We start from the raw sequence: 9514 nt of genomic DNA, 5'->3' as shown, positions 1-9514 counted from the left end.
AATGAAGTCTGGTTTCACAATGTCATGCAAACCGCCGCAGCGCGCACAGTCTGCTCCGGTCCAGAGACACGAGAGCACAGAGCGGATCATATGTACGAGTCGGCGCAGACCACAAAACATATTGTAACCAGGGGCGGAGCTACAGGTGGGCCTAGACCCAACCAGATTGACAGCTTGCCCACCCAGTCAGATCCAGGGAAATAAATTTTTTTTGAATAATACAATTTTAAATAATACATTTTTTTAAATAATACAATATCCAGATTCCAACTAGCAGTGCCATTTTTATGTTATTACAAAAATGACTAGCTATGATGCATTTAATAAAGAAACACGTCTTGACAAAGATGACAGAATGCTGAAACAACTTCACACTTTTGTTGTTTGAAAGAGAACTAACAGATCATGATGCTATCAGTGACGCTATCAGCATCTTCGGTTCAAAACCCAGTCGACTCTGACTTGTTTAGAACAGACATCAGCTATAAAAGGTAAGCTGTAGGTTTTTAGTCTGGCCCGCTGTGGCATTGTTATGCAATATTTTTAGCATGTAATATTTGTGAGCAAGGGGTTTTCTGAAATGAAGCCTACATAAGCCACATGTACTGAGTTAGCAAAAGCAGGTTGTCGATTCAGGACTCAGACATTGTGATTTCTCAAATCACATGTTCTGCATTTCATGTAGTTCTAGTTCTGCTTTATGTGCAAATCACAGTCATTAAACAAGAATTGAATCACTCCTCACATCTCCACCGCTCATCTCTGTCCCGTCTGTGGAAGTGTGCTGATCTGTGCAACATAACAAGAGTAAAAATAAGTCAAGTCACCTTATTTCTATAGCGCTTCATACAATACAGATTGTTTCAAAGCAGGAAAATTCATGTCATTATTCAGCTCAGTTCAGTTCAATGTTGTTTCAAATCATTTCAGTGACAGTGTTGATGTTTATTCAGCTCAATTTGGTTCAGGTTTTGTTCTTATCCAATTGTGTCATTGCAGTCAACTTGATTATAATGCAGAATATTAAGAGAATTTTAAATTAATCAAAAGTTAAAATCATTGTAAGATAACGCAATACTCTAAAGCTGGCTTCACGAAACAAAATATGAGCTGTTTTGATCAATTTAAACCTGGGTGTCTCAAGACTATAAGTGTGAAACCCAAAATCCATGAAATCAGATGACAACTGGCTTAAACTGCTAAGGTAATTTGAATTCAGAATCGCAGGGAGAAAGTAAAACAGCAGCAGGTCACACAAGGCCAGCAGACCATTAAATCATGTGTGTGTTTGCGTGTGTGCGATTGTCACCTCGTGTCTTGATGTATCTTGATTTGTATAATAACAGGACTGACACTCCCATCAACAGAGTCACACATACCCAAGAGATGATGATTCGCTCAGAAACACCTGGAGAACAAACCCTATAAACATCAATCTCTAAACCAGTTTTTTTTTTAATAAAACACACAAAATGTATAAATAGACAGATAGGCCCTGTCCCAAATGGCACCCTAAACACTCAATGCCTTCCTACGAGTCCGCACTTTCGTGATTTAACGTCGCTTTGACTGTCGGGAAGAAGTCTGCCGCGGAGCTCGCACCAGTGCCGGCTCAGCAAAAGTGTGCATCGAGGGCGCATATCGGCCACAAAGGGGGAGCTCGCGAGCACCCTTCTGAAGCCTAAAATTGACAAATGGGACCATAGATATACATAATAAAGGCTAGATGTCTTACAGCGGAGTCTCTAACGTCATCACCGGCGGCCATCTTGTCAAAGGCAAGCTTCCTGGCGGGCTCTGTGGTACCTGATGTAAGGTGAGTGATCTGCACGAACACAAATACTCTTATCTCGCTGAAATCTTGACGGATTTACAAATGGTTTGGTTTCTTACAAACATTATTAACGTGTCTATAATTCTGGATGCTTGAACATGTTGAAATTGCAGCTTTTCTTTTCGAAAAACGACTTGATCGTGCAGCATAGTTGTGTATCACGGCTACTTGCGCAAGTTATCAAGGTTGAGACCACAATCGAGCTGTTCAATTATATAGGTTTTACTGACACCAATAACGATTTTATGACAACTAATCTTTTGTCTAAATTACAATCTTTGTGGATGTGGTTGTAGTTATTAGCTGGCTAATAACAAGAAGCTTTGAGTGAGACCTAGTAGTTACAGTTTAGCTGCTACCCAGCAATTTTACATCAGTGGGAGAGGCAGAATTGCTCTTTCTTTTCAATATAACTTAAGTTGCACATGATTTCCAATTGGTTTGGTTTGTTAAAAACATCTTACATTATGATACAGGAAATTGCTGGCTTTATAGGAGAAGATGCCAGACTTTTGTGCAGCCTACGGATGCTCCAATTGCTGTAGTCTCAAAACGAGAGCCTGTGGGATCACCTTTCACCTGTAAGATATGACAATATTATGATTATATTTGGCATAATCGTTAGTTACTTAGTGGATGTATGTACAATACAGGTCCTGTTACACAGGAACAGTGGGGCTATGACATAATAGTATTACAAGATTGTTGTTGACCCAAAGCTTTTTGCAAGTTTGTTTACACAATCGCAGAATGTTTCTTTTGGACACCTTTTTTTTTTTTTTTTTTTTGGAACAGTGATCTCTGAAGTAGGCACAGTGCAATGTCGAGGGGAAAAGCCTAGTAAATGGCCCAACCCTGAAGAAGTTAAAATAAACATGTAATAATTCAAATTATTTTATTATAATAGTAATATTCATATTATAAAAGTGTATATATATATCTCATGTTGCCATTCTGTACACTGAGTTTTAGTAGCCTATATATTGATTTAACATAAATAACTTGTGCGTGTGTATATTCATTGCACCTATCTGTTCTGTTCAGTGTTATTTTCATATGGAAGTCCATGGTTATAATTATTCATAAGTATGCAGTGTCATAAGTACATCTCTGATGTTTATAACAAACCAAACAGTTTGAAAATCAGTAGAAAATTGAGCAAGTTAAGGTTATTTAAAAAGTACTTGCACCATTAAAACACAATGTTACAAGTGAGCGAGCTGACTGTTACAAGATGGCTGCCAGGTGCGGACGTCGACCTCCATTGGCCAGCAGCGCGGACGAGACATCTAGCCTTTATTATGTATATCTATGAATGGGACACCCTACGGTCTTGTGGACTTAACGGACACGCGCACACTGCAGCCATTGTAAGTCCACAGGACCGAAAGTGCATAGAAGCGTGCCATTTGGGACAGGGCCACAGATATCATTTGCATCTGCAAATTCCCTAAAATCTATTTGTGGCTGTTCAGCTCTTTCACTTCTGCTTTCTTTACCTGAGGAAATCACAAACCACCAACTTCCTGCTCAACCATTTCATCTCTAAACTTAATCTCTAAATCTACCACAATTTGTGAGGTCAAGACAATTACTGATGCTAATCACTTAAATAGAAACAGTGCCGTTCCGGTTGAGCCCCATTTACAGTTTTAACATTCACCAGCATAATGCTGATCACCACGAAAAATAATTTAGACTCGTCCCTCATTTTCTTTGAGGTTGAAGTCACGACAAGACTCCTAGAATAAATGAAAGAATTTTTGAGGGTTTAAATGCAAAAATATGAAGCTTACAATTTTATAAAAACACATTAATTCCTCTGTTAAATTATTTGAGCTGTATAACTTTATTATTATATACACAGATTATTTTTCACTGTAAAATTTGATATAACTTTACACAGAAAAGGTTAGTAAGTGATTTTTTCACACTAAAATAATTGTAACATTTGTCACGTTTTGTGTGTGTAGTTTTCATGGACTTTTAGTTTGTTTCTCTTCATTTATCTGTTTCCTTTGTTCTAGTTTCCCGCCACTACTGGTTATTCATTAATGAGATCACACCTGTTTGTATTCTGTTCATTATCTTGTGTTTATAAGCTCTTATAACAGGCTTAACGATGACCTGCTCCAAATAATGCTGGTGGGAAATGACAACTGCTCATTATCTGAATTCATTGAGTACACGTTGTGTACCGCTAATTGTAGAGGAGGAAGCCCACTCCGAAGCAACCATACTTGTCACCCTGTCTGCCCAAACCCTGCCCAGTCAGCCACCCGCACGTGTGTGAGCCGGCAACAACTGATTGAATGGGAAACAGAAGTAGTGCTTCCCACCCTGCCCACCCATGAATCTTCTCTTCTGCTTGTCCCTTTCTGCACTAGTGTCTATTCATCGTCGCTGGTCCTGCCCAACTCAAGTTCATTGATTCCACTGGTCCCACCCAGCATAAAGCCTGTTTTGTCGTCCTGAAAAAAGTGATCATCATCAGTGATCCCACCCAGCCTCTCTCTCCCGCCTCCTCTTCTTGATTCAGCCAGTCTGTCAGCCCCGCCTCTGCTGGTTCCCTTTAGCCCCCGACTTGTCCTCCCTCCCTGACAGCTCCACTGGGCTTCCTCTTCCCTCTGGCTCCACCTTAGTCAGATTTCACTTTGACTGCACCACAGACTTATGGACTTTCAGCTACGCTTCATCCCTCCATCCCTTGTGTATGTTGTGATGTTAGTTTAAAAAGTAAATTATAATCAGTAGCATAACATTATACGTTGACAAAGGCAATACTTACTCTTCTTGACTTCTAGATTGACTTTAGTGATGATGTGAGCTCCACACCAGTATATCCCAGAATCCTCTTTTCTCAGATCAGTGATGATTACAGTAAAGACTCCAGTAGAAGCTTCATCACTGAAAGAGAATCGATCATCTCTGATCGTCTCCAATGAAACTCCATCCTTCACACACATGGAGGGTTCATGTGCTTTGCAGAAGAGTTTCTGATGTTCATCATGATGTTTGCACTGGATTGACATGTCGTCTCCTTCATACTTAGTCAAGTTCAGCTCTGGAAATGATTAGAAATATAAGAACATCCATTCACAGCCATAGTTTCACATATTCAGATGATAAACCTTCCTCACCCTCGTTCATGATGACGATCAGATGAGTGTAAAGATAATTCACGTCTCTCTCTAATGTCACTGCACACCAGTATTTCCCAGCATCCTCTGCTGTCAGTCCAGTGATGGTCCCAGTGAAGACACTTGCAGTGGCGTCATCATTCAGAGTCAATCTGTCAGTCTTGGTCTCTTTCTCTTCATTGAGAGTATTTCTATCTCTAGTGGAGCACTTCCCCTTACAGAGAGACTTTGACTTTGATTTATAGATTGAATCATAAGGGCAGATGATCTCAGCAGATTCTCCTTCACGTCTCACTACTGGAGCCACTGCAAACAAACAAACACACAAGCATGGACATTTAACACAAATATGTATATTCCATTGCCAAACAGTAGTTTTTGAACATCTGTTTCACCCCCCAGCTAAGAATTTTTTGTTCTAAGGACATTTTCCAAACGTTCATTTTTCGTTATGGAAACATTAAAATGTCCAGTTTTCTTAATGTTCCTGAAACATTCTTTCAATTTAATTTTTACTACCAACTAATAAGAATGTTGATTTGTAACATTCCAAGAACATAAAAATGTCCAGTTTCCTTAATATTAATAGAACATTATTTAAAGGTTAGTATTATGTTCCTGAAACATTCTTTCAAACATCTGAACACATGTTGTTAATAAGCAGAATCATTGAAGGAAAGAGAAACAACAAGAACAGAGACTGACTTCCAGCCACAGTCTTAGATGAAATCAGCTGAAGATAAAAGATTTCTTTCAAACATGTACAAAGGTTCTTATTGAGATATACAGAGGTTTAAATGTTGATGTTTAGTTGAAAACACGTTTTGTTTGAAGTCACCATGATGGTGGTCCATGTTTGCTTTAGTTAGGCTCTTTACCCTTGACTTTTATTAACTTACTTCTTTTTCAGCAATTGCAATAATATTTTCAAGCCTTAGTGCTCAATGTAGCATACTAAGTGACACAGAATTGTGATTGATCTGGGGACCCACTGCTCTGCACATTTTGTATGTTTCTCTTATCTGCCACAGTAATTTCACCTCATGGTGCTCTTTCCTAACAAGCTGATGATCTAAATCAGGTGTGTTAAATTATGATATGAAGAGCGGGTCCCCAGGAACAGGATTGAAAACCACTGATAAAGAGTGACATAAAAATCACATAAATTCTGAAATGACTGTTCAGACTGAGGTGATAGTGAGGGTTTCAATGAAATCCCAACTAAACTAAAGATGTATCTGAAACGCACGTTAATACCATGTGAGTCAAAAATGTTAATGTTAATACTGTATGTCCCACTGAACATTTCAGATCGGTTCACCGAAAATGCATCTTAAAGGAGGTATATGTAGAATTCAGAAACCCTTGTTATTAGCGACACCAGTGGCATATTTACATTACAGTACAGAATGGCTCTTTTGGATTTATCCTGAACATTGTATAAGCATTTAATTCTTGTGTTGTTGAACGGAAAAGAGAGGATCTCAAGAGTGCATGTAAACGTCACATCCTTTTTATTTCGTGGCAAACATGATTCCTTCATGTGGCAGGATAAGTCACTCATCTTATTGGTTGGTTGGAGTATAGTTGGTGGACCAATTAAGTGATAGCAGCCGTACTATTTAAGGACCCTTATTTTGACGGGTAGTTATGTTTGTGACTTGGGGTGCTTCTCTCTCTCTCTCTCTGGCATTTCCGTTCCGATTCCTATTCAGGTATATTGGGTTTCTGTTGGTGGTGTAATGATGCGTATGTTGCGAGGCTAATATGCGCTATTTATAGTTTAATTTAGAGCGGGGCTGGTGGCGTTGGCATTGTGGCAAGTCGTGGCGGAGTTCGCTTGCAGGTATGTTTGGTGCTTAAATCTTTCGACCGCCTCAGTTGTGGTATTTATTGTGTGTTGCTCTCAGTAATAGCAGCGAGGGCAGGTGTGTGAATGCTGGCCGGTAGACTGAGCTGCGGCACCGGTAGTGAGTAACCATACAGCTGTGCGTCTAGTGTTTGTTCAACACCAATCGTAAGTATGCTGCTCTTGTCTTTCATATTTGTGATTTTCTGAATTTTTAGATTAATTCTCATACTCCTTGGTTAAAGGGGAACATTAAATCCTGTTCCTAGCCAATGACTTCATGTGACGCAGCTGCTGTTTTGCTTATGGATACGTTTTGGTTTTGATCGTGTTTACGGTCATCTGTGCTGTGTCCTGCTCTGCTGCTCGGCGAGTCGCCGGGGCTGCTAATGTTGGCTTCGGAGTATTGCGTCCGCAGGGCTTCCTACCAGTTGAGCTTTTGGATTTAACAACTTTTTTTAGTATAGTAATTTGTTGCTATATTTGTTTCTTTTTTTATATATTTTTGTGGCTGGTTTTGTCTTGGTTCTGATTTATTTTGTCGCTCTATTATAGTATGTTTACTTCTCTCTTTTTTTTTTTTTTTTTTTTTTTTTTTTCTTTTTTTTTTCTTTTGGTTATGTATTGTTTGTTGTAAAGGTTTAATTTATTATTATTCATTGACTCACTGTTCTAGTGCCACTCAGGTGCTGGTTATTTGTCTGTTTTGTATGTGGTGTCCTCTGGAGGCCTGAGTGTCAGAGCTTAATAACTAATATAAATTTTGTTTGAATTTCTTTCTATATGCTCCTTTTTTTTTTTTTTTTTTTTTTTTTTTCCCATGCCAGTGAGGGCTTGTGTGGATCTGGGGAGGCTAGCTGCTTTCATTCTGTGGCATTTCACAGTGTGCTGTGCGTGTGCTGATACAACTTCCCTTTGGTGGGTGTGCGTGGTGTTTGCTTTGGTGTGAATTGAGGTGGGTTTTGGATGACCTCCTGAGTTGCAGCCGGCCTGCCTGGTTCCCACTAATCCTGGCCCTGGAAACTATTTCTACTATTGTGGGTGTGTTTGGTGAGTTTTAATCAATGCTTGTGCTTTTTATAATAAAGTCTATTTTTGCATTGGTAGTCCCTTATCTCTTTGCCTTCAATTGGTGAAACTTATCTGTGTGTCCTTTTATTGGGAGTTATTTCCCTGGCCTCCCAGCAGGGTGGCGTAGTCGGATAAATTTAATGGTGATTTAACATTCTCCATTTGGTACTGCCACATTCACATAAAAATCAAACCAATACTCGGTTTGTACACATTGATTCAATCACCTAAATGCAGTTGATTCCACACTAACTCCAATAAATAATATTAACAAAAGTATAATTTCATGTTTTATCAGACACTTTTTTTTTTTTTTTTTTTTTTTTTTTTTGCAAAAATCCAAGAAAAACACAATACCCCACATTTGATATAGACAAAGCACATATTATCTAGCAACATTGATAATGAATTTAGATCATAAGACAAACTGGCTGTGACAAGCAGGGCGGGGCGAGAGCCGTGAGAGAACGGCACGAGGCCGGTAACACGAGTGATAATGAGCGTCAGCTGCGTGCTGCACCGGTCTCGTATCTCACGGAGGAGCTCTGGAAGCATAAAATGAGGAGCAACGACAGTGAAGGACGAGAGAGGACCAGGCCTGGATTTTATGTTATGTTTTTATTATGTTTGTGTGGCCAGCAGTTGGCTGTGCAGGACTGCCAGCATTTTACTTTCTTTTGTATTTGTTTATTTTGTATATTAAAATCTGTTTAAATGTTCGCCAGTTTCCACCTCCTTTCCACATAAACCTACCTCGTTACATTAGTGCCGAAACCCGGGAGGAAGGAGGGACATGCTGTCAAAGAGCCCTCGCTGCTGAGGGGGAGGTTTTTTATTTTCTCTCTTCCCTCTCTCGTCTCTGGTGCTCCTTGTGCTTCCGTCTCCTTTTCTCTCGTCTCATCTGTCCTTACCCCCAGGTGCTGCGGCCGCCGAGACTGGCCCCAGGGGGAGTAGAGCGCAGTCTCGGGAGTATGTGACAAGCAAGGTGGGGCGAGAGCCGTGAGACAGTGATAATGAGCGTCAGCTGTGCGTTGCATCGGTCTCATATCTCACGGAGGAGCTCCAGAAGCATAAAAGGAGGAGTGACGACAGTGAAGGACGAGTGAGGACCAAGCCTGGACTGTTTTATTATGTTTGTGTGGCTGGCAGTCGGCCGTGAGGGACTGCCAGCATTTTACTTTCGTTTTGTTGTTTATTTTATATATTAAAGTCTGTTAAACGTTCACAAGTTCCTGCCTCCTTCTTCCCATAACAACATACCTCGTTACACTGGCATTTTTTTTTCATCTGCCGTGGTGTGTGTGTGTGTGTGTGTGTGTATATATATATATATATTTATTTATTTATTTATTTATTTTTATTTTTTTTTTTTTTTTTTCTTCTACGTTTTTTAGTTTATCTAAACCTGATTTGCTTCAACTCTATGCCATTTACCATATGGTAGCATCATGGATCACTGTGATAATTTACTAGAATGTAATCATCTGAATTCACTCACTGATGAGGTTGAGCTGAATTTTGGCGGTCAGGGAGATGAAAGTCAAATGTGTGTCTCTGGTTTCTGCTCCACACCAGTAAACTCCAGCATCTCTCACGCTCACATTACTGATGCTCACTGTA

At 39.7% G+C, this 9514-nt stretch overlaps 1 long non-coding RNA gene across 13 annotated transcripts in view; it reads left to right on the top strand.

Moving 5' to 3' along the window:
* Positions 1-1428: 1428 nt before the first annotated feature.
* The window catches only part of LOC127508732 (uncharacterized), a 488047-nt gene continuing 479961 nt past the window's right edge, over positions 1429-9514 (top strand). For 10 of the 13 annotated variants that reach the window (XR_007928904.1, XR_007928896.1, XR_007928893.1 and 7 more), the window contains exon 1: positions 5292-9399. This is a non-coding gene — a long non-coding RNA (uncharacterized LOC127508732). Of the gene's footprint in view, positions 1817-2310; positions 2416-5291; positions 9400-9514 lie in introns of those variants that run through there. The other 3 variants (XR_007928905.1, XR_007928894.1, XR_007928906.1) reach the window with 3 other exon arrangements.

The sequence above is a fragment of the Ctenopharyngodon idella genome, chromosome 1 (genome assembly GCF_019924925.1).
Source record: "Ctenopharyngodon idella isolate HZGC_01 chromosome 1, HZGC01, whole genome shotgun sequence".
Taxonomy (NCBI): domain Eukaryota; kingdom Metazoa; phylum Chordata; class Actinopteri; order Cypriniformes; family Xenocyprididae; genus Ctenopharyngodon; species Ctenopharyngodon idella.
The sequence above is the reverse complement of the archived record's forward strand: the minus strand, read 5'-3'. Positions and strand labels throughout refer to the sequence as shown.